At 39.3% G+C, this 25515-nt stretch overlaps 1 protein-coding gene across 1 annotated transcript in view; it reads right to left on the bottom strand.

The window, feature by feature from the left end:
- LCK (LCK proto-oncogene, Src family tyrosine kinase) overlaps positions 1 to 25515 on the bottom strand; it is a 193470-nt gene that overhangs the window by 152432 nt on the left and 15523 nt on the right. The gene's annotated exons all lie outside the window — the stretch shown is intronic.

Raw genomic sequence — 25515 nt, 5'->3', positions numbered from 1 at the left:
AAATGGAGATGCTGCAGAAGTTCAATTTAATTGAATATTAAGCCTGATGAAAAAGCATGTTGGCTGAGAAACGCGTTGCTTGTTTTTAATCTTTTATAAGTAAAGTCTATCACTTTTATACAAAACACTTGCTATTGTGTATTATTTGGATCAATCCTGGTCCTTTGGATTTTTGCTGATTGCCTCCTGTGGAAGCCTTGTCATAGTCTGTTGGGTGACTGTATTGATCCCTTCCTGCCTGATTAGCATCATTGGAGATGCTCTACCGAATGTGAGTATATTTCCTATTATATACATCACTGTCCTTTGGGTCCAAACTGTACTAGGCCATATAGGCACCTCTGTGTCTCCTTGTATTTTTATCACAGAATATCCATCTCTATCCAAGAGGTCGGTCTGCTGGGTGACTGTGATAGATCCCAGACTGCTTCCACTGCACTAACTGGAATGCTTCTAAGATTGTGAGTTTGAATTGGCACAACTAGATTGTATATATCGTGTGGAACAAACAATATTGGGCCATGTGGCGCATCTGTCTTTTTTCTTGTTTATAGATTACCTTCATAGGATCCAGGCCGGGTCCTCTACAGATTGCTGCCTTGAACATCTTCAATCCACTTTACAGAGACTCTTGTTATATATTTTTTATTACAGTTTCTAATGTTTATATCACTGGACCAATAGTGTACTAATTGTGATAATATTTCTTATGATTTCTATTGCTCTCTTTTGAACTAGCCAGCTTAGACTGGACATTTAACTAATCATCATATATATTACATAGCTATTTGATTGATTACATTTGTCAATTGTTTCCTTATCATATATATATCATCCATTTACTTTAGGGCGCCCCCTATCTTATAGATCAATTTTAATTATGTCTTTAACCGTATGGAAGGATTAACAAGGTAATTAAAATAAAATGATATAATAAAATAGGCAAATTCCTCCGGTATTTTCCAGCAATTTTCAAACTGGGTGTCAACACACATACGTGGTAGGGCTTATCTAAAGGTGTCACACAGCAATATGGGTAAATGGTGAAATTACCCCAGACCATTCATAATATCATTTTTAAACATAAATTTCATAACTCTGACAGTTGTTTAAGTGACATGTTGTTATATTACCCAAGAGTTTGATATGTTAAAAAAAAGAAAAAGAAAAGGGGCTTTAGCCCACAAGTACATTTGTTGATCCCTTCCCAAACTTCTATCCTAGGCTACTGCACTCATCCTGCATCAGCCCCAGCCCCAGACCATATTCAGCCCCTTACAAACACTGGTGTGAATCACAAAGAGAATTGGGATTCAAAGATTGCACTTATCTAGCACTTCTATTACCCCTATGAGTGTCAGACATCCAACTAAGCAAAGAAGAACCAATGGGTAGGGTTCTATAATTAAAACATAACTTTTATTGTTACAAAAAAATTGTATAAAATCATTGTGTGAGTGTGTGTAATTTAAAAACACATAGAAAGTACCTTGAAATATTCAAACTCCGTTGAGTAATTACACACCTAAGTGTACTAATGCCAAAATAAGGCTGTATGATGGTGGACAAACTTTTACACTTAGCTGCTAATCGTAATTATATGGTTACCCGCTGTTGCCCCGCAGTACCTTAAAATATTTAAACTCCTTTTTAGTAACTACACACCTAAGTGTACTAATGCCAAAATAAGGCTGTGGACAAACTTTAAAAAATATTAACACTTAGCTTAAAATCATAATATACAAGGTTACGGTTGCTGCGTCCAGTACCTTTAAATATTTAAACTCAGATTTAGCAACTACATACATAAGTGTTAAAAGCTACCGAGTATATCACACTTTGGAAGTAATAGTTATAAGAACACTTTAACGCAGCAACACGATAACGAAGTGTCCAGTGACTCAATAACAATAGTTATAGTCCAATTAAGTAACCAATAAACCAGCATTTTCTACTTCCCAAGGGGATCTAACGTTGGGTCCAGCACAATATACAGATCGATGTAACAATTGTAGCAATTAGGTATCCATCTTAATATCAGCTATCTTAGTGGACACAAGCTATATTGTCTTGATATTATTTTATTATTATATACGCGACGAAACAACGCAAGTATAATATGAACGGTCATACTCCCACACAATAAAGGTCCTCAAGTTTCTAATAAACACAAGCACCAATAATGAAACCAAGCATATAAATATAGATGTTTATTAAAAAATTGACATATTTTATAAGAGACTTAAATTTGTTTGTTCCAGAATAGATATCCTTATAGGCTATATAGTAACTTAACAGTTACAATCCAACTGATCGTTTATATCAGCTGTATACATTTATATCAGCTATATACAGAAGGCACTGTATATAAGCAATACTCAAGTTAGTAATCATCAGTAATATTACACCATACATGCATACTATGAAAATATTGTATTTACTTGTGTCCAACTGTTTAAGAGGGCTCTATAAACTGAATATCATGAAACTTTAAAAGGACAGCACTCTCAGCACTGCTTTCTACAGGGATATATTAATGCCCCATTGGTGAATAAACACGGAGCCACCTACAATTAAGAATATTTCAATATTGGAAGATTTTGTATCCCAATATAAAGTACATTATATTATACCAACCTAATAGTCCTTCAAACATATTGCTAACTGAAGTATACTACAGTCAGACCCCAACGCTACTCACTTGTAATATTGATGCTAGATTCAAGTTTCTATGGCCTAGAATTTGGAGTTTGGCGTTAGCCGTGAAAACCAGCGTTAGAGGCTCCTAACGCTGGTTTTAGGCTACCGCCGGTATTTGGAGTCACTCAAAATAGGGTCTAACGCTCACTTTTCAGCCGCGACTTTTCCATACCGCAGATCCCCTTACGTCAATTGCGTATCCTATCTTTTCAATGGGATCTTTCTAACTCCGGTATTTAGAGTCGTTTCTGAAGTGAGCGTTAGACATCTAACGACAAAACTCCAGCCGCAGGAAAAAAGTCAGTAGTTAAGAGCTTTCTGGGCTAACGCCGGTTTCTAAAGCTCTTAACTACTGTACTCTAAAGTACACTAACACCCATAAACTACCTAGTACCCCTAAACCGAGGTCCCCCCACATCGCCGACACTCGAATAAATTTTTTAAACCCCTAATCTGCCGACCGCCACCTACGTTATCCTTATGTACCCCTAATCTGCTGCCCCTAACACCGCCGACCCCTATACAGGTAGCCCTCAGTTTACGCCGGGGTTAGGTTCCAGAAGCAATGGTTTTAAATCGAAACCGTTGTAAATTGAAACCCAGTTTATAATGTAAGTCAATGGGAACTGAGGGAGTTAGGTTCCAGGCCCCTCTCAAAATTGTTATAAGTAACACCTAATACATTATTTCTAAAGCTTTGAAATTAAGACTTCAAATGCTAAACAGCATTATAAACCTAATAAAATAATCACACAACACAGAATATATAATTAAACTAAGTTAAATGAACAAAAACATTTGCTAAACAGCATTATAAACCTAATAAAATAATCATACAACACAGACTTCACTTGCATTTTTCTGCAAACAGTTCTTTCTATGCATTCCAAATCTGGACTGATTTATAGACAGGAAGATCTTGTTTCCTTTGAAATCTGCTCGATAGCTCAGATCTGGTTAAACTGATTAATTTCAGCTTGCTTGGCTTTGCTGCAACACAAGCGGACAGCTCCACCTACTGGCTATTTTACTCAAAGCACTGCTTCTCAATGCTTTTCAATAGCAGTCACATGACTGGAAAAAAAGGTTGTTATTCTGAAACGGTGTAAATTGAACCGTTGTAAACCGAGGGCCACCTGTATTATATTTATTAACCCCTAATCTGCCCCCCTCAACGTCGCCTCCACCTGCCTACACTTATTAACCCCTAATCTGCCGACCGGACCTGAGCGCTACTATAATAAAGTTATTAACCCCTAATCCGCCTCACTAACCCTATAATAAATAGTATTAACCCCTAATCTGCCCTCCCTAACATCGCCGACACCTAACTTCAATTATTAACCCCTAATCTGCCGACTGGAGCTCACCGCTACTCTAATAAATGTATTAACCCCTAAAGCTAAGTCTAACCCTAGCACTAACACCCCCCTAAGTTAAATATAATTTAAATCTAACGAAATTAATTATCTCTTATTAAATAAATTATTCCTATTTAAAGCTAAATACTTACCTGTAAATAAATCCTAATATAGCTACAATATAAATTATAATTATATTATAGCTATTTTAGGATTAATATTTATTTGACAGGCAACTTTGTAATTATTTTAACCAGGTACAATAGCTATTAAATAGTTAAGAACTATTTAATAGCTACCTAGTTAAAATAATTACAAAATTACCTGTAAAATAAATCCTAACCTAAGTTACAATTAAACCTAACACTATACTATCATTAAATTAATTAAATACAATACCTACAATTACCTACAATTAAACCTAACACTACACTATCAATAAATAAATTAAATACAATTCCTACAAATAACTACAATGAAATAAACTAACTAAAGTACAAAAAATAAAAAAGAACTAAGTTACAAAAAATAAAAAAATATTTACAAACATAAGAAAAATATTTCAACAATTTTAAACTAATTACACCTACTCTAAGCCCCCTAATAAAACAACAAAGACCCCCAAAATAAAAAATGCCCTACCCTATTCTAAATTACTAAAGTTCAAAGCTCTTTTACCTTACCAGCCCTGAACAGGGCCCTTTGCGGGGCATGCCCCAAGAAGTTCAGCTCTTTTGCCTGTAAAAAAAAACCATACAATACCCCCCCCCCCAACATTACAACCCACCACCCACATACACCTAATCTAACCCAAACCCCCCTTAAATAAACCTAACACTAAGCCCCTGAAGATCTTCCTACCTTATCTTCACCCTGCCAGGTTCACCGATCCGTCCTGAAGAGCTCCTCCGATGTCCTAGTCCAAGCCCAAGCGGGGGGCTGAAGAGGTCCATGATCCGGCTGAAGTCTTCATCCAAGCGGGAGCTGAAGAGGTCCATGATCCGGATGAAGTCTTCATCCAAGCGGGAGCTGAAGAGGGTCCATGATCCGGATGAAGTCTTCTATCAACGGCATCTTCAATCTTCTTCCTTCCGGATCCATCTTGCAGACCTCCGACGTGGAACATCCTCTTCTCCCGACGCCTACTAGCCGAATGACGGTTCCTTTAAGGGACGTCATCCAAGATGGCGTCCCTCGAATTCCGATTGGCTGATAGGATTCTATCAGCCAATCGGAATTAAGGTAAGAATATTCTGATTGGCTGATGGAATAAGCCAATCAGAATCAAGTTCAATCCGATTGGCTGATCCAATCAGCCAATCAGATTGAGCTTGCATTCTATTGGCTGATCAGAACAGCCAATAGAATGCGAGCTCAATCTGATTGGCTGATCCACAACATGTACCAGGGGAGTCAGCATGTTGTGGATGTGACAGGAGAGTCAGCATGTTGTGGATGTGCCAGGAGAGTCAGCATGTTGTGGATGTACCAGGGGAGTCAGCATGTTGTGGATGTGAAAGGGGAGTCAGCATGTTGTGGATTTGCCAGGGGAGTCAGCATGTTGTGGATGTGAAAGGGGAGTCAGCATGTTGTGGATGTGACAGGAGAGTCAGCATGTTGTGGATGTGACAGGAGAGTCAGCATGTTGTGGATGTGACAGGAGAGTCAGCATGTTGTGGATGTGATAGGGGAGTCAGCATGTTGTGGATGTGACAGGAGAGTCAGCATGTTGTGGATGTGACAGGAGAGTCAGCATGTTGTGGATGTGACAGGAGAGTCAGCATGATTGTGGATGTACCAGGGGAGTCAGCATGTTGTGGATGTGAAAGGGGAGTCAGCATGTTGTGGATGTGAAAGGGGAGTCAGCATGTTGTGGTATGTGACAGGAGAGTCAGCAAGTTGTGGATGTGACAGGAGAGTCAGCATGTTGTGGATGTGAAAGGGGAGTCAGCATGTTGCGGATGTGACCAGGAGAGTCAGCATGTTGTGGAGTGTGACAGGAGAGTCAGCATGTTGTGGATGTGACAGGAGAGTCAGCATGTTGTGGATGTGACAGGAGAGTCAGCATGTTGTGGATGTGATAGGGGAGTCAGCATGTTGTGGATGTGATAGGGGAGTAGCATGTTGTGGATGTGCCAGGAGAGTCAGCATGTTGTGGATGTGATAGGGGAGTTAGCATGTTGTGGATGTGCCAGGGGAGTCAGCATATTGTGGATGTGAAAGGGGAGTCAGCATGTTGTGGATGTGACAGGAGAGTCAGCATGTTGTGGATGTGACAGGAGAGTCAGCATGTTGTGGATGTGACAGGAGAGTCAGCATGTTGTGGATGTGACAGGAGAGTCAGCATGTTGTGGATGTGATAGGAGAGTCAGCATGTTGTGGATGTGACAGGAGAGTCAGCATCTAAACCCAAAAAAATAAAACTAACACTAAAAAAAATCTAAACTACCCATTGTCCTTAAAGGGATGTGACAAGAGAGTCAGCATGTTGTGGATGTGACAGGAGAGTCAGCATGTTGTGGATGTGACAGGAGAGTCAGCATGTTGTGGATGTGAAAGGGGAGTCAGCATGTTGTGGATGTGACAGGAGAGTCAGCATGTTGTGGATGTGAAAGGGGAGTCAGCATGTTGTGGATGTGAAAGGGGAGTCAGAATGTTGTGGGTGTGACAGGAGAGTCAGCATGTTGTGGATGTGACAGGAGAGTCAGCATGTTGTGGATGTGATAGGGGAGTCAGCATGTTGTGGATGTGATAGGAGAGTCAGCATGTTGTGGATGTGATAGGGGAGTCAGCATGTTGTGGATGTGACAGGAGAGTCAGCATGTTGTGGATGTGATAGGGGAGTCAGCATGTTGTGGATGTGACAGGAGAGTCAGCATGTTGTGGATGTGATAGGGGAGTCAGCATGTTGTGGATGTGACAGGAGAGTCAGCATGTTGTGGATGTGACAGGTGAGTCAGCATGTTGTGGATGTGACAGGGGAGTCAGCATGTTGTGGATGTGACAGGTGAGTCAGCATGTTGTGGATGTGAAAGGGGAGTCAGCATGTTGTGGATGTGACAGGAGAGTCAGCATGTTGTGGATGTGACAGGGGAGTCAGCATGTTGTGGATGTGACAGGAGAGTCAGCATGTTGTGGATGTGACAGGAGAGTCAGCATGTTGTGGATGTGACAGGAGAGTCAGCATGTTGTGGATGGGAAAGGGGAGTCAGCATGTTGTGGATGTGAAAGGGGAGTCAGCATGTTGTGGGGTGTGACAGGAGAGTCAGCATGTTGTGGATGTGACAGGAGAGTCAGCATGTTGTGGATGTGATAGGGGAGTCAGCATGTTGTGGATGTGACAGGAGAGTCAGCATGTTGTGGATGTGACAGGTGAGTCAGCATGTTGTGGATGTGACAGGAGAGTCAGCATGTTGTGGGCAGAACTAGGACAGTTTCTGGAAACCAGGACATTTGCCCTGACTGGGAAAGCTGTGGGTGGGAAAATGGGCAGATCTCCCAAGCCGTGACAATCCTGCAATATCCAGGAAGTTTGTTAGGCCTGTTATATAAAACCAATTTAACTGCCCCATTTTCAGTTATGGTGAGGATGTCTATATTGATATATTTATGTATACAGCATGTGATTGTTGGCTCGTGCACAAGGGCTAGGGTCCCTCAGGCAGCATTGTTACAGCTTACCTAGATAGTAGTTTTAACTAATGAAACAACCCAAGCCTGCAAAATATTACATTGCATTCCTCCCAACATTTCAAAATTCAAAAGAGGGACACCCCCCCCCCCCCCCCGGCAAAAAAAATTGAAATGTGGTGGGCGGGGCTTAAAATAAATCATAAGACCAAAGTAATATGAATAAAATTCTAAATAAAGTCATATATTTTAATACACTTAGGCAGCAAATCAAACACAAGCTCAAACCTCTGGTATGGCTATGTGAGCTATGTATTTAATTAGCCTTTGCAAAGACATTGCTAAATATTTTTATCTTAATTGGACATTTAATAATACATTTTTTAAAACTGCTCTCTGCATTCTCCATTAATATTCTTGATTCTGACCTTTAAAGTCAGCAAAAATGCACAGTAACATACTACATAGCATACACTTACATATGCAGATACACACACACACTACATAACATACACTTATACATGCAGATACACACACACACACACTACATAACATACACTTATACATGCAGACACACACACACTGCATAGCATACACTTATACATGCAGATAAACACACACTACATAGCATACACTTATACATGCATATACACACACACACTACATAGCATACACTTACACATGCAGATACACACACACTACATAGCATACACTTATACATGCAGATACACACACACTACATAGCATACACTTATACAGGCAGATTCACAGACACTACATAGTATACACTTATACATGCAGATACACACACACACATTACATAGCATACACTTATACATGCAGCATACACTTATACATGCAGATACACAGACACTACATAGTATACACATATACATGCAGACACACACACACTACATAGCATAAACTTATACATACATATACACACACACAGTTATGGATACAGATAGACACACACACTACATCATATATGGGTATCTGTAATTCATTGTATGGGGTCCTGGGGTTGGCAAGCACATTAGCTGGCAGTCTGTGGCTGCCACTGTTCGTTACCCAGGTATTAGCACTGCTCATTGTATAAAACTGAAGGCATGCTAGTATTATCACCAGGGCTTAGACATCATCACTACCAGAGGTAGGTTAGAGAGGTCACCATTACCCGTGGTCAGAGTGTATACAGCCTTCTTACTCCTGCTTAACTCACACACCATTACTTTTCCACAGGGAATCTAACAGGTATCTAACCCTGTGAGAGCAAAGCCAGCTGCTTCTAAGTATGGGCCCAATAGAATTTAAAAAAAAAAAAAAAAATTTTTAATGCCTGGGGCAATTCGGGACAGATGGCTAGCAACCCGGGACAGGGGGACAGACCCCTAAAGTCGGGACTGTCCCGCGAAAATCGGGACAGTTGGGGGTTATGCGGCTTCAAATAAACCAGGGATGTGTTGGGGGAATTCAGAGTTACCACACAAATTAACTGAGTTAAAAGGGGCAGTATACTGTAAAATTGTTGTTGAATTTTATTTGTTTGTTGTAAAATTGACTTGGTATACAAGCTGCAGAGTATAAAATGTATTAAAAAATAGTTTTTTTTAGATTTATGTATACGAACTAGCTGGTTTTGTACTGACACCACAACCTATCAAAATGGGTTGAACTTGCAGATTTTATGTTATCACTTTCTCTAAACACAAATGCTTCATATCTCTGTATACTAAATCCCAATACTTAGAGAGAACAATTGGAAATTAAAATTGTATTTCTCTCTCCTACTATCTCACCTACCTCCCACTGGGAGTGTAATTTCTTGTGCTGACTATGTTTACATAGCTTTTTTATAGCCTATACTTGAGTATAGAAGCTTTCAGTATAGGTAGGGATACAACAGCCAAAATCAGCTATTCCAGTTGCTGATATAAAGATAAATGAGCTATTTGTAAACAATTGAATACACTCTAACAGATAAAATGGATCATTGGGAACAAATTAAAGGGGAGAACATTTTTGGGTAAGCTGTCCCTTTACGGCTATACAGAATTTGCCTTCCTGTTAATAAAGAAAGACTGAGATTACAAGTTGTGCGCTAAACCCGGTGCGTAAATAACGCAAAAAATGTAGCGGTACCGCACTTTCCATAGCGCTGCCATTACAAGTTACAAAAAAAACCTTCTTGCGTTGTGTGGTATGGTGCAATAAGCTCCATACCGCACAAAAGCCAAGTCCTGACTTGACGTGCTCATGCACGTATCCCCCCATAGACATCAATGGAGAAAAACCTAACACCTGCAATCACTATAATGCATTTCCAATTGATGTCTATGGAGACAAGAAAGTAATGTTTAAATATTACACCCTAACATAAACCCCTAATCTAAATAACCCCTAATCTGCCGCCCCCCCGACATCACATACACTAAATAAAAATATTAACCCCTAATCCGCCACCCCCCGCATTGCCAACACTACAATGCAACTATTGACCCCTAATCTATCCCCTGACATCGCCAACCCTAAATAAAGATATTAACCCCTAATCTGCTGCCCCGACATAGGCAACACTAAATAAACCTATTAACCCCTAATATGCCGCCCACCCGCATCGCCAACACTAAATAAACCTGTTAACCCCTAATCCGAAGCCCTCCCACATGGCCAACACTACAATAAACCTATTAACAAGTAATCCGCTGACCACCCGCATCGCTAACACCTAAATAAAACTATTAACCCCTAATCTGCCGCCCCCTGCATCGTAAATACTAAACTAAACCTATTAACCCCTAAACCACCAAACACCCACATTGCGAATGCTCAACTAAACCTATTAACCCCTAAACTGCTAAATATCCACATCGCGACTACCTAAATTAAACTATTAACCCCAAAACCTAACACCCGCTAACTTTAAATTAAAGTTACAATATAACTACCCTAAAATAAATAAAAACTTACCTGTGAAATAAAAAAAACTAAGCTTAAACTATAAATAAACCTAACATTACTATTTTTAAAAAATAAATTATACCAAAAATAAAAAAACCTAAATTACAAAATTAAAAAATCCTAACACAACTTAAAAAAAAAAAAAAAAAACCTAACATTACAAAAAATAATAAACAAAATTATCCAAAATAAAAAAAATAAACCTAATCTAATACCCCTATAAAAAACAATTTAGTAGTTTAATTTAGGTAGTCGCGATTGACACAGTCTAGATGCTGATGGGCTGTGTACAACAAGACTTTGTAAGCGCAGATTGTTTTAAAACCTGCATAAAAATTAAACTTGAACACAGACTTTCACTGAACAGAGTAATCTGCCAGATTTGTGAGCGGAGCTGCTCCCAAGCAGAACAAATAATTGAAACAGCAGCTATTGAGAGGAGACTTTGCTGAAACATCCTCCACCAAGTTTTTTGTCACCTGATGAGATAAAGTTCCTCCTGTGTGTGATTACTGTGATTTGTCTTCCTGCCAGTGTATGCCATCTTAAATAATTAACGAGCCATTAACTACGCAAAGCTAAGTACTGTCTAATGTACGTTTATTGCTTTGTTTTAGTGTAAGTTCTCAATAAAAAAGTGATCTGATTTCACAGCATTTGGTTGTTATCCCTTTCAGGTACACTTGGCGCTCTCCCTGTCAAAAAAATGTATATGTATATATGCACCACAGCTATATTCTTAAAGGGAAATTAAACACTTTGAGATGATACTATAAAATGATAAATTGTATATATAAAATAAACTTTGCAATATTTTTTCATTATTTATTTTGTCCCCTTTTCCTGTAATTCCATTCTGAAATTGTGAGCTTTTCAGTTCCTGTTAGAAATGGAAATGCAGAACACTGTTATATTCCACACAGCCATTGAGGCCCATTTATCAAGCTCCGTCTGGATCTTGATGGCCCGTGTTTCTAAAGACCGCTGCTCCATAACCCTGTCCACCTGCTCTGAGACAGGAATCGCCACAATTCAACCCGATCGAGTATGATCGGGTAGATTGACACCTCCCTGCTGGTGGCCTATTGGCCGCGAGTCTGCAGGGGGCGGCGTTGCACCAGCAGCTCTTGTGAGCTGCTGGTGCAATGCTGAATACGGAGAGCGAATACGGAGATCAGGTCCGACAGACATTTGATAATTCGGCCTCAGAGGCTGCACACTCTCGTGACCTATTTATAACTGTCCCTTATTGGTCACAGCAGAGAAGGTAACCTAAGTTACAGACCAGATAAAGAAAATAGCTAGCTCAATTATAATAATATATAATTCATACAAAAGAGGTGCATCCTGGAAAAAGTGTGTGCATAAAATGTTGAAGAAGAGTGGATATGCCAAAATAAGAGGTAAAGCACTCTCATTATCTAAAAAGATTTACAGAAATGGAGACAGTAGGGTAATATGCAAAAATGTATAATTTTATGTGATCATAAATATATATAAAAAGATTTTACCAACATTAGTACAAGCAACAATATGGCCAGACAGTGACACATGAAGACAGACATATATAACACATGGGCCCCTCACATAAAAACAAAGAGCAAAGCTAGCCAGCTGGTAAAGTTCATATGGTGCACCATAATAATTTAGCAGGTCAGCAAGTCAGCGTTAATATGCTGTGAACAATGAGCAATGAGTTCTGCTTAGAAGAAATTACAAATGCCAAGGCTGAATGCCAAATGTTAACTATTCATAGAGGCTGTTAACAAATATCCCACGCAGACCAGAAATGCTCAATATAACAGTTCCATATAGACCAATTGTGATGTTCCTTATAAGCACTAGCAAAGTATACACAATGGGGACCCTCGTCAGCTTTTGCCGACTCCAACGGTCAGACCACCATCAGCACAACAGCCGACTCCTTTTCTTCAACTAGACAGCTAGACAGAGTATTTCAAGGCTAACTTCACTTGCCCAAGGTCGATAGGATACAGCGTGTGGTGGGGGGATCCCACGGATGAGCTGCTACACACCTATGCGTCCTCTTGCGCGTTTCGCTCCGATTCCAATTGCAGCATGGAGTTTCTTCTGGGTGATGATGTTTTACTAAGGAATGTATCCTCTTATTGGCCATTCATGTCACATGACCTATTGCGTTACAGTCCAGCTGTTCTTTTCTCAAACGGCATCTGATATTTAGTTTGCTGAGATGTGACCTAATGCAAATCGGGTATTTCTTCAAATAGATATGTAGTTTCAGCATAAGAGGATTATTAGAAATACACAGAGACGAACAACATATAACAACTATATACAAAACATCAACCTAATAAATATCGCAAAACATTGTACAAATACTTTAAATATATAGATTATCAAATATCTACAATCAACATAATTTTTAAATAGTCCAAGGGTGATATTTATCAAAGGTCTGGCGGACCTTATCCGACGGTGCGGATCAGGTCCGCCAGATATGCTCTCCGTATTCAGCATTGCACCAGCAGCTCTTGTGAGCTGTTGGTGCAATGCTGCCCCCTGGAGATTCACTGCCAATTGTCCGCCAGCAGGGAGGTATCAATCAACCCGATCGTACTCGATCGGGTTGATTTCTGGCGATGTGTGTCCGCCTGCTCAGAGCAGGCGGACAGGGTTATGGAGCAGCGGTCTTTAGATCGTTGCTTCATAACTGCTGTTTCTGGCGATTATAGTGGAAAAATGACATGCTCTAAGTCAGGGCTTGGCAAACCCAGAAGCCAGGGAGCCACTGGCAACATAAAATGAAGCCTTGGCACCCTGGTCTAGAGTCCCCAAGACACCAATGGCCACCTCTAACCACACCTAAAATTTAGGTTGCTGCAGCTGGATACTTTCTAGGCCTTGCAGCTGTGTAGCTGTGTGTGATTCTGGGTCCTATATACTAGAGCATGTCATTTTAGCACTAGTAATGCAACTTTGCAGAGGTTAAACACATTAAAGTAATGCTTTGGAACAACAGAGAACTGCTGACCCCAAGTGGAAACGGACAGTGACACAATCAGCACAGGTAGTCTCACCAACAGTTTCCGCTTGGGACAAGCAGTTCTCCCAAGCAGTACTTTAGCTATGGCCTAGATTACAAGGGGAGCATAAAAACTGTAGCACTATGGTGAACTAACATCCATAGGAAAGTAAAATGTTAACTCTCAAGTGAAAGCCTAGGCTGCCCTAACATGTGGAAGTTAAATAACGCCGCAATGCTAAATCACTCACATAATAGACTTCTATGGGAAGCACTAAAAAACTCAGGACCTAGCTAACGCTTGAGCGCTAAAAACAAAAGAAAAAATAAAGATCTTAAAAGTCATAACCCATGCTATATGTATATGTGTGGATTTGCATGTGTGTATCTATGTATATATATATATTTATATAAAGCCATGTAGAAATGCACTCTCACTTAAAACAAACACATCCACCAGGGTGCTAGCATGAGCTGTAAATATCAAAAAGAATGGCTTGCACTCTCTGTTTTTTTTTTTGTTTTGTTTTTCTTTAATCAAACAGGTGACGTTTCGGAACAATCACCCCTTCCTCAGACAAATAAGTTGTGATACATAGTGCAATAAATACCCTAAAAATCCCTCACAATATTCTTAATCAGACTGCCTACTAATTAACAAGCTCAGGTGGAAACATACAAACAATGTTTACACATTCGATGATTCCCAATATCACTCTCAGGGCAGATACATATATACATATATAATTGTGACTTAAAATTCAAACAGAGCATAAATAGTAACATATCATTTCTGTGATCCACTCTATAGCTGTATGTGTACACACAGTGGCCTAGATTTGGAGTTTGGCGGTAGCCGTGAAAACCAGCGTTAGAGGCTCCTAACGCTGGTTTTAGGCTACCTCCGGTATTTGGAGTCACTCAAAAAAGGGTCTAACGCTCACTTTTCAGCCGCGACTTTTCCATACCGCAGATCCCCTTACGTAAATTGCGTATCCTATCTTTTCAATGGGATTTTTCTAACTCCGGTATTTAGAGTCGTGTCTGAAGTGAGCGTTAGAAATCTAACGACAAAACTCCAGCCGCAGAAAAAAGTCAGTAGTTAAGAGCTTTCTGGGCTAACGCCGGTTCATAAAGCTCTTAACTACTGTACTCTAAAGTACACTAACACCCATAAACTACCTATGTACCCCTAAACCGAGGTCCCCCCACATCGCCGCAACTCGATTAAATTTTTTTAACCCCTAATCTGCCGACCGCCACCTACGTTATCCTTATGTACCCCTAATCTGCTGCCCCCTAACACCGCCGACCCCTATATTATATTTATTAACCCCTAACCTGCCCCCCACAACGTCGCCGCCAGCTACCTACACTTATTAACACCTAATCTGCCGTCCGCACGCCGCCACCAGCTACATTATCCCTATGTACCCCTAATCTGCTGCCCTAACATCGCCGACCCCTATATTATATTTATTAACCCCTAACCTGCCCCCCACAACGTCGCCGCCAGCTACCTACACTTATTAACCCCTAATCTGCCGTCCGCACGCCGCCGCCAGCTACATTATCCCTATGTACCCCTAATCTGCTGCCCTAACATCGCCGACCCCTATATTATATTTATTAACCCCTAACCTGCCCCCCACAACATCGCCGCCACCTACCTACAATAATTAACCCCTAATCTGCCGACCGCAAAGAGCCCGCCAGCTACATTATAGCTATGTACCCCTAATCTGCTGCCCCTAACACCGCCGACCCCTATATTATATTTATTAACCCCTAACCTGCCCTCCCTAACATCGCTGACACCTAACTTCAATTATTAACCCCTAATCTGCCGACCGAATTTCGCCGCTATTCTAATAAATGTATTAACCCCTAAAGCTAAGTCTAACCCTAACACTAACACCCCCCTAAATTAAATATAATTTTAATCTAACGAAATTAATTAACTCTTATTAAATAAATTATTCCTATTTAAAGCTAAATACTTACCTGTAAAATAAATCCTAATATAGCTACAACATAAATTATAATTATATTATAACTATTTTAGGATTAATATTTATTTTACAGGTAACTTTGTATTTATTTTAACCAAGTACAATAGCTATTAAATAGTTAAGAACTATTTAATAGCTAAAATAGTTTAAATAATTACAAATTTACCTGTAAAATAAATCCTAACCTAAGTTACAATTAAACCTAACACTACACTATCAATAAATTAATTAAATACAATACCTACAAATAACTACAATGAAATAAACTAACTAAAGTACAAAAAATAAAAAATAACTAAGTTACAAAAAATAAAAAAATATTTACAAACATAAGAAAAATATTACAACAATTTTAAACGAATTACACCTACTCTAAGCCCCCTAATAAAATAACAAAGCCTCCCAAAATAAAAAAATGCCCTACCCTATTCTAAATTACTAAAGTTCAAAGCTCTTTTACCTTACCAGCCCTGAACAGGGCCCTTTGCGGGGCATGCCCCAAGAAGTTCAGCTCTTTTGCCTGTAAAAAAAAACATACAATACCCCCCCCCCCAACATTACAACCCACCACCCACATACCCCTAATCTAACCCAAACCCCCCTTAAATAAACCTAACACTAAGCCCCTGAAGATCATCCTATCTTGTCTTCACCATACCAGGTTCACCGATCCGTCCTGGCTCCAAAATCTTCATCCAACCCAAGCGGGGGCTGGCGATCCATCTTCCGGCAGCTGAAGAGGTCCAGAAGAGGCTCCAAAGTCTTCATCCTATCCGGGAAGAAGAGTAGATCCGGACCGGCAACCATCATCTTCCAAGCGGCATCTTCTATCTTCATCCGATGAGGACCGGCTCCATCCTGAAGACCTCCACCGCGGACCCATCTTCATCCGGCGACGTCCAACTGAAGAATGACGGTTCCTTTAAGGGACGTCATCCAAGATGGCGTCCCTCGAATTCCGATTGGCTGATAGGATTCTATCAGCCAATCGGAATTAAGGTAGGAATATTCTGATTGGCTGATGGAATCAGCCAATCAGATTGAGCTTGCATTCTATTGGCTGATCAGAACAGCCAATAGAATGCGAGCTCAATCTGATTGGCTGATTGGATCAGCCAATCGGATTGAACTTGATTCTGATTGGCTGATTCCATCAGCCAATCAGAATATTCCTACCTTAATTCCGATTGGCTGATAGAATCCTATCAGCCAATCGGAATTCGAGGGACGCCATCTTGGATGACGTCCCTTAAAGGAACCGTCATTCTTCAGTTGGACTTCGCCGGATGAAGATGGGTCCGCGGTGGAGGTCTTCAGGATGGAGCCGGTCCTCATCGGATGAAGATAGAAGATGCTGCTTGGAAGATGATGGTTGCCGGTCCGGATCTACTCTTCTTCCCGGATAGGATGAAGACTTTGGAGCCTCTTCTGGACCTCTTCAGCCGCCGGAAGATGGATCGCCAGCCCCCGCTTGGGTTGGATGAAGATTTTGGAGCCAGGACGGATCGGTGAACCTGGTATGGTGAAGACAAGGTAGGATGATCTTCAGGGGCTGAGTGTTAGGTTTATTTAAGGGGGGTTGGGTTAGATTAGGGGTATGTGGGTGGTGGGTTGTAATGTTGGGGGGGGTATTGTATGTTTTTTTTTACAGGCAAAAGAGCTGAACTTCTTGGGGCATGCCCCGCAAAGGGCCCTGTTCAGGGCTGGTAAGGTAAAAGAGCTTTGAACTTTAGTAATTTAGAATAGGGTAGGGCATTTTTTTATTTTGGGGGGCTTTGTTATTTTATTAGGGGGCTTAGAGTAGGTGTAATTAGTTTAAAATTGTTGTAAGATTTTCCTTATGTTTGTAAATATTTTTATTTTTTTTGTAACTTAGTTCTTTTTTATTTTTTGTACTTTAGTTAGTTTGTTTCATTGTAGCTATTTGTAGATATTGTATTTAATTAATGTATTGATAGTGTAGTATTAGGTTTAATTGTAGGTAATTGTAGATATTTTATTTAATTAATTTAATGATAGTGTAGTGTTAGGTTTAATTGTAACTTAGGTTAGGATTTATTTTACAGGTAATTTTGTTATTATTTTAACTAGGTAACTATTAAATAGTTCTTAACTATTTAATAGCTATTGTACCTGGTTAAAATAATTACAAAGTTACCTGTCAAATAAATATTAATCCTAAAATAGCTATAATATAATTATAATTTATAGTGTAGCTATATTAGGATTTATTTTACAGGTAAGTATTTAGCTTTAAATAGGAATAATTTATTTAATAAGAGATAATTAATTTCGTTAGATGTAAATTATATTTAACTTAGGGGGGGTGTTAGTGTTAGGGTTAGACTTAGCTTTAGGGGTTAATACATTTATTAGAATAGCGGTGAGCTCCAGTCGGCAGATTAGGGGTTAATAATTGAAGCTAGGTGTCGGCGATGTTAGGGAGGGCAGATTAGGGGTTAATACTATTTATTATAGGGTTAGTGAGGCGGATTAGGGGTTAATAACTTTATAATAATAGCGGTGCGGTCCGCTCGGCAGATTAGGGGTTAATAAGTGTAGGCAGGTGGAGGCGACGTTGTGGGGGGCAGATTAGGGGTAATAAATATAATATAGGGGTCGGCGATGTTAGGGCAGCAGATTAGGGGTACATAGGGATAATGTAAGTAGCGGCGGTTTACGGAGAGGCAGATTAGGGGTTAATAATAATATGCAGGGGTCAGCGATAGCGGGGGGGGCGGCAGATTAGGGGTTAATAAGTGTAAGGTTAGGGGTGTTTAGACTCGGGGTACATGTTAGAGTGTTAGGTGCAGACGTAGGAAGTGTTTCCGCATAGCAAACAATGGGGCTGCGTTAGGAGCTGAACGCGGCTTTTTTGCAGGTGTTAGGTTTTTTTTCAGCTCAAACAGCCCCATTGTTTCCTATGGGGGAATCGTGCACGAGCAAGTTTTTGAGGCTGGCCGCGTCCGTAAGCAACTCTGGTATCGAGAGTTGAAGCTGCGTTAAATATGCTCTACGCTCCTTTTTTGGAGCCTAACGCAGCCTTTATGTGGACTCTCAATACCAGAGTTATTTTTATGGTGCGGCCAGAAAAAAGCCGGCGTTAGCTACGCGGGTCCTTACCGACAAAACTCTAAATCTAGCCGTGTGTAAGCTGAGCCACGTGACACGCTGTAATAGTGACATCACCGCCCTTCAATCATACAGACCAATACGGAAGTGCCAAATATTTACATATTTATAAGGTATTTATTTCACTTTGTATCACAACTTATTTGTCTGAGGAAGGGGCGATAGACCCCAAAACATCACCTGTTTGATAAAAACATTTTTTAAGAAATCCAGAGAGTGCAAGCCGTTCCTTTTGATATATGTATATATATATATATATATATATATATACACACACACACATATATGTATGTGCATGTACATGCACGTGTACAAATCCAAACACATACTGTATATATACACCTTTGAGCCCTTCCAGTCCAGCACCTTAACATATACTATATCCCTTTAAATCACTGTTTAATTGTTTTTTTTTTCATAATCAACCAATATTTTACATGTAATATGTATGTATATATATATATATATATGTGTGTGTGTGTGTGCATTACTTTATTGTAATATATTGTACATGTTTTTTTTCTACTTTTATTCTAGCCCTAACACTTTACTTCAGTTCTTCAGGAGAGCTAAACATTTCAGTGCTAGTAATTATGCAATGTGTAATGTGAGCAATATTAGAGCGCCCTGTGCTATCTATTGAGGGCCAGATTACGAGTGGAGCGCAAACGAATGCTTCAGCTTGAGCATTAATTGCAGTAGAAGTAAGCATTTTGTGATTTTGTGCTTGTCGGGTTGTGCTCATATTATGAGCTGAAATTAAACTCTTCGCTCTTCGCTCTTGCTCTAACCTGACAAACGCAAAAAGCTGAAGTTAGAACATCGCGTGTGTGTTCACTTATCCCCCCATAGAAGTCAACGGAGAAGAAAAAGTGGAAAACACCTAACACCCCATAAATACATGATTATATATAGGTATAGATATATACAGATATACTGTATATAGTAATATCTGCTAAAATACATAAAACAAATTCTGCTTTGTGCAGAACATTGGAATGTGAGATATTTAAAGTAAATACATACGTCTAGATTATGAGTCTTGCGTTAGGGTTAAAAAGCAGCGTTGAAAGGTCCCAAAGCTGCTTTTTAACGCGCGCTGGTATTACGAGTCTTGCAGGTACAGGTGTACCGCTCACTTTTTTGGCGTGACTCGAAAATACCACAAATCCACTTACGTCAATTGCGTATCCTATATTTTCAATGGGATTTTCCTAACGCCAGTATTACGAGTCTTCCTAAAAGTGAGCTGTACACCCTCTACCTCCAAGATCACTAACGCATTTGAAAGTCAGTAGTTAAGTGTTTTATGGGCTAACGCCGTAGTATAAAACTCTTAACTAAAGTGCTAAAAAGTACACTAACACCCATAAACTACCTATTAACCCCTAAACCGAGCCCCCCCACATCGCAAACAGTTAAATAAAATTTTTAACCCCTAATCTGCTGAACCGGACATCGCTGCCACTTTAATAAATATATTAACCCCTAAACCGCCGCACTCCCGCCTTGCAAACACTAGTTAAATTTTATTAACCCCTAATCAGCCATCCCTAACATCGCCGCCACCTACCTACATTTATTAACCCCTAATCTGCCGCCCCCAACGTCGCCGCCACTATATTAAATGTATTAACCCCTAAACCTAAGTGTAACCCTAACCCTAACACACCCCTAACTTAAATATAATTTAAATAAATCTAAATAAAATTACTATCATTAACTAAATTATTCCTATTTAAAACTAAATACTTACCTATAAAATAAACCCTAAGATAGCTACAATATAACTAATAGTTATATTGTATCTACCTTAGGATTTATTTTTATTTTACTGGCAACTTTGTATTTATTTTAACTAGGTACAATAGTTATTAAATAATTATTAACTATTAATAGCTACCTAGATAAAATAAATAAAAAATTACCTGTAAAATAAAACCTAACCTAAGTTACAATTACACCTAACACTACACTATAATTAAATTAATTAAATAAACTAAATACAATTAATTACAATTAAATAAAATTAATTAAAGTACGGAAAAAACAAACACTAAATTACAGAAAATAATAAAATAATTACAAGTTTTTTAAACTATTTACACCTAATCTAATCCCCTAATAAAATAAAAAATAAAAAAATAATAATAAAAAGCCCTACCCTATACTAAATTACAAATAGCCCTTAAAAGGGCTTTTTGCGGGGCATTGCCCCAAAGTAATCAGCTCTTTTACCTGTAAAAAAAAGTACAATCCCCCCCAACATTAAAACCCACCACCCACTCACCAACCCTACTCTAAAACCCACCCAACCCCCCTTAATAAAACCTAACACTAACCCCTTGAAGATCACCCTACCTTGAGAAGTCTTCACCCAACCGGGCCAAAGTCCTCAACGAAGCCGGGCGAAGTGGTCCTCCAGACGGGCAGAAGTCTTCATCCCAGCCGGGAAGAAGAGGTCCTCCAGACGGGCAGAAGTCTTCATCCAGAAGGCATCTTCTATCTTCATCCATCCGGCACTGAGCGGCTCCATCTTCAAGACATCCGACGCGGAGCATCCTCTTCAAACGACGTCCAACTGAAGAATGAAGGTTCCTTTAAATGACGTCATCCAAGATGGCGTCCCTTCAATTCCGATTGGCTGATAGAATTAAGGTAGAAAAAATCCTATTGGCTGATGCAATCAGCCAATAGGATTGAAGTTCAATCCTATTGGCTGATCCAATCAGCCAATAGGATTGAGCTGGCATTCTATTGGCTGATTGGATCAGCCAATAGAATGCAAACTCAATCCTATTGGTTGATTGCTTCAGCCAATAGGATTTTTTCTACCTTAATTCCGATTGGCTAATAGAATTCTATCAGCCAATCAGAATTGAAGGGACGCCATTTTGGATGACGTCATTTAAAGGAACCTTCATTCTTCAGTTGGACGTCGTTTGTAGAGGATGCTCCACGTTGGATGTCTTGAAGATGGAGCTGCTCCACGCTGGATGGATGAAGATAGAAGATGCCGTCTGGATGAAGACTTCTGCCCGTCTGGAGGACCTCTTCTTTCCGGCTTGGATGAAGACTTCTGCCCGTCTGGAGGACCACTTCGCCCGGCTTCGTTGAGGACTTCGGCCCGGTTGGGTGAAGAGAGACTTCTCAAGGTAGGGTGATCTTCAAGGGGTTAGTGTTAGGTTTCATTAAGGGGGGATTGGGTGGGTTTTAGAGTAGGGTTGGGTGAGTGGGTGGTGGGTTTTAATGTTGGGGGGGTATTGTACCTTTTTTACAGGTAAAAGAGCTGATTACTTTGGTGCAACGCCCCACGAAAAGCCCTTTTAAGGGCTATTTGTAATTTAGTGTAGGGTAGGGCTTTTTATTATTTTGGTTTTTTTTTTTATTTTATTAGGGGGATTAGATTAGGTGTAATTAGTTTAAAAAACTTGTAATTATTTTATTATTTTTTGTAATTTAGTAGTGTTTTTTCGTACTTTAGATAATTTTATTTAATTGTAATTAATTGTATCTAGTTTATTTAATTAATTTAATTATAGTGTAGTGTTAGGTGTAATTGTAACTTAGGTTAGGTTTCATTTTACAGGTAAATTTGTCTTTATTTTAACTAGATAGCTATTAAATACTTAATAACTATTTAATAACTATTGTACCTAGTTAAAATAAATACAAAGTTGCCTGTAAAATAAAAATAAAACCTAAGCTAGCTACAATGTAAATATAAGTTATATTGTAGCTAGCTTAGGGTTCATTTTACAGGTAAGTATTTAGTTTTAAATAGGAATATAGTTATTTTATTTAGATTTATTTAAATTATATTTAAGTTGTGGGGGTTAGGGTTAGACTTAGATTTAGGGGTTAATAACTTTATTATAGTGGTGGCGACGTTGTGGGCGGCAGATTGGGGTTAATAATTGTAGGTAGGTTGCGGCGACATTGGGGCGGCAGATTAGGGGTTAATAATTATAATGTAGGTGTCAGCGATGTCGGGGGCAGCAGATTAGGGGTTAATAAGTGTAAGATTAGGGGTGTTTAGACTCGGGGTTCATGTTAGGGTGTTAGGTGTAGACATAAAATGTATTTCCCCATAGGATTCAATGGGGCTGTGTTAGGAGCTGAACGCTGCTTTTTTGCAGGTGTTAAGTTTTTTTTCAGCCGGCTCTCCCCCATTGATTCCTATGGGGAAATCGTGCATGAGCACTTTTAGCCAGCTCACCGCTACCGTAAGCAGCGCTGGTATTGAGGTGAGATGTGGAGCTAAATTTTGCACTCCGCTCACTTTTCTGCGGCTAATGCCAGGTTTAAAAAAAACTGTAATACCAGCGCTGTCTGCAAGTGAGCGGTGAGCATAAACTGCTCGTTAGCACCGCACAGCCTACCCGTTAGTTAATACCTTTATTAAATAGAAATATTGCATACATATGCATTAGCATGTTTTCATCTACTACACTGCAAAGGGCTCCAATGCACTTGTTTATATGTCTATATATGTGAACATATGTATTTATGTGTTTATATGTGTGTATATATGTCTGTAAATACATATATACACATATAAATACATAAATCTTTAGACATGTATATGTATGTATCTCTAAGTTAAAGCCCTTTGCCTGCCTTTTTTTTCTAACACCAGTGAGACGTCATATCTTTGAACCTTTATAACTTTTTTGTGCAATATTATTTAAAAAATATTTTTAATAGCTGGTGTTATTATGAGTGTAACTATACTTTGTAATGTATTTTTGATGTGTTTGTGCAACTTTTATGTTTCAAAAAACAGTTAACCAGAGCTCTGAAGTCGCGGTAATCATTCTAGCATAAATTGTGATTACGCTCAAGTGTTTGTGTTTACTTTCAACTTGTAATACCAGCAGTAACCCCAATGAGCAAAAACCCCCGCAATAAACCCCCTATCGCTTGTGCGCAAACATTTGCGCCCCACTCGTAATCTGGCCTTGAATGTATAGGGTGTGCTAAAAAAATGGCTGCGCCAACATTCTCTGGTAAAAATATATTATACTTCCAAGAACAACAGGCTTCACACATTTGATGAAGGTCCAACTCGTAATAATTGGTCCAACTCAGCTTGACCCAATGAGCTGAAATTGCCATACATGAAACCTACATGAGTGGTACTATTATTTCACATCAATAATCTTTAGTTAAAGCAATACAGTGTGAACCATAAGTATAATAAACACTAACGGCTAGATTACTAGTTGTGCGTTAGGGTAAAAAAGCAGCGTTAAGAGGTCCTAACTCCGCTGGTATTACGACTCTTGAAGGTTTAGGTGTACCGCACACTTCTTTGGCCTTACCACAAAACGACTTACGTAAACTTCGTAAAGTCTTTTTTCTATGGGACTTCCATAGCGCCGGTATTACGAGTCTCTCCTGGGAGGCCAAAAAGTGGGCGGTACAGCCTACCCTGTCAAGAGTCCTAACGCATTTAAAAGTCAGTAGTTAAGAGTTTTATGGTACAACGCTGTAACATAAAACTCATAACTAAAGTGCTAAAAAGTACACTAACACCCATAAACTACCTATTAACCCCTAAACCGAGGCCCTCCCACATCGCAAACACTATAATACAAATTTTAACCGCTAATCTGCCGCTCCGGACACTGCCGCCACCTACATTATATGTATTAACCCCTAATCTGCTGCCCCAACATCGCCGACACCTACATTATATTTATTGATTCCTAATCTGCCTTCCCCAATGTCGCCGCAACCTACCTACATTTATTAACCCCTAATCTGCCGCCCCTAACGTCGCCGACACTATATTAAATTTATTAACCCCTAAACCTAAGCCTATCCTTAAACAACCACTAACTTAAATATAATTTAAATAAATCTAAATAAAATTACTATCATTAACTAAATTATTCCTATTTAAAACTAAATACTTACCTATAAAATAAACCCTAAGCTAGCTACAATATAACTAATAGTTACATTGTAGCTATCTTAGGGTTTATTTTTATTTTACAGGCAAGTTTGTATTTATTTTAACTAGCTAGAATAGTTATTAAATAGTTATTAACTACCTAGCTAAAATAAAGACAAATTGAGACGTAAAATAAAACCTTACCTAAGTTACAATAACACCTAACACTACCATATAATTAAATAAATTAACTAAATTAAATACATTTACCTAAATTAAATTAAATTAGCTAAAGTACAAAAAAAACCACTAAATTACTGAAAATAATAAACAAATTACAGATATTTAAACTAATTACACCTAATCTAATAGCCCTATTAAAATAAAAAAGCCCCCCCAAAATAAAAAAACCCTAGCCTAAACTAAACTACCAATAGCCCTTAAAAGGGCCTTTTGCAGGCCATTGCCCCAGAGTAATCAGCTCTTTTACCTGTAAAAAAAAATACAAACAACCCCCCCGACAGTAAAACCCACCACCCACACAACCAACCCCCCAAATAAAATACTAGCTAAAAAACCTAAGCTCCCCATTGCCCTGAAAAGGGCATTTGGATGGGCATTGCCCTTAAAAGGGCAGTTAGCTCTATTGCAGCCCAAAGTCCCTAACCTAAAAATAAAACCCACCCAATACACCCTTAAAAAAACCTAACACTAACCCCCTGAAGATCGACTTACCGGGAGACGTCTTCATCCAAGCCGGGCCGAAGTCCTCAACGAAGCCGGGAGAAGTCTTCATCCAAGCCGGGCAAAGTGGTC

The sequence above is a fragment of the Bombina bombina genome, chromosome 3 (genome assembly GCF_027579735.1).
Source record: "Bombina bombina isolate aBomBom1 chromosome 3, aBomBom1.pri, whole genome shotgun sequence".
Lineage (NCBI taxonomy): Eukaryota > Metazoa > Chordata > Amphibia > Anura > Bombinatoridae > Bombina > Bombina bombina.
The sequence above is the reverse complement of the archived record's forward strand: the minus strand, read 5'-3'. Positions and strand labels throughout refer to the sequence as shown.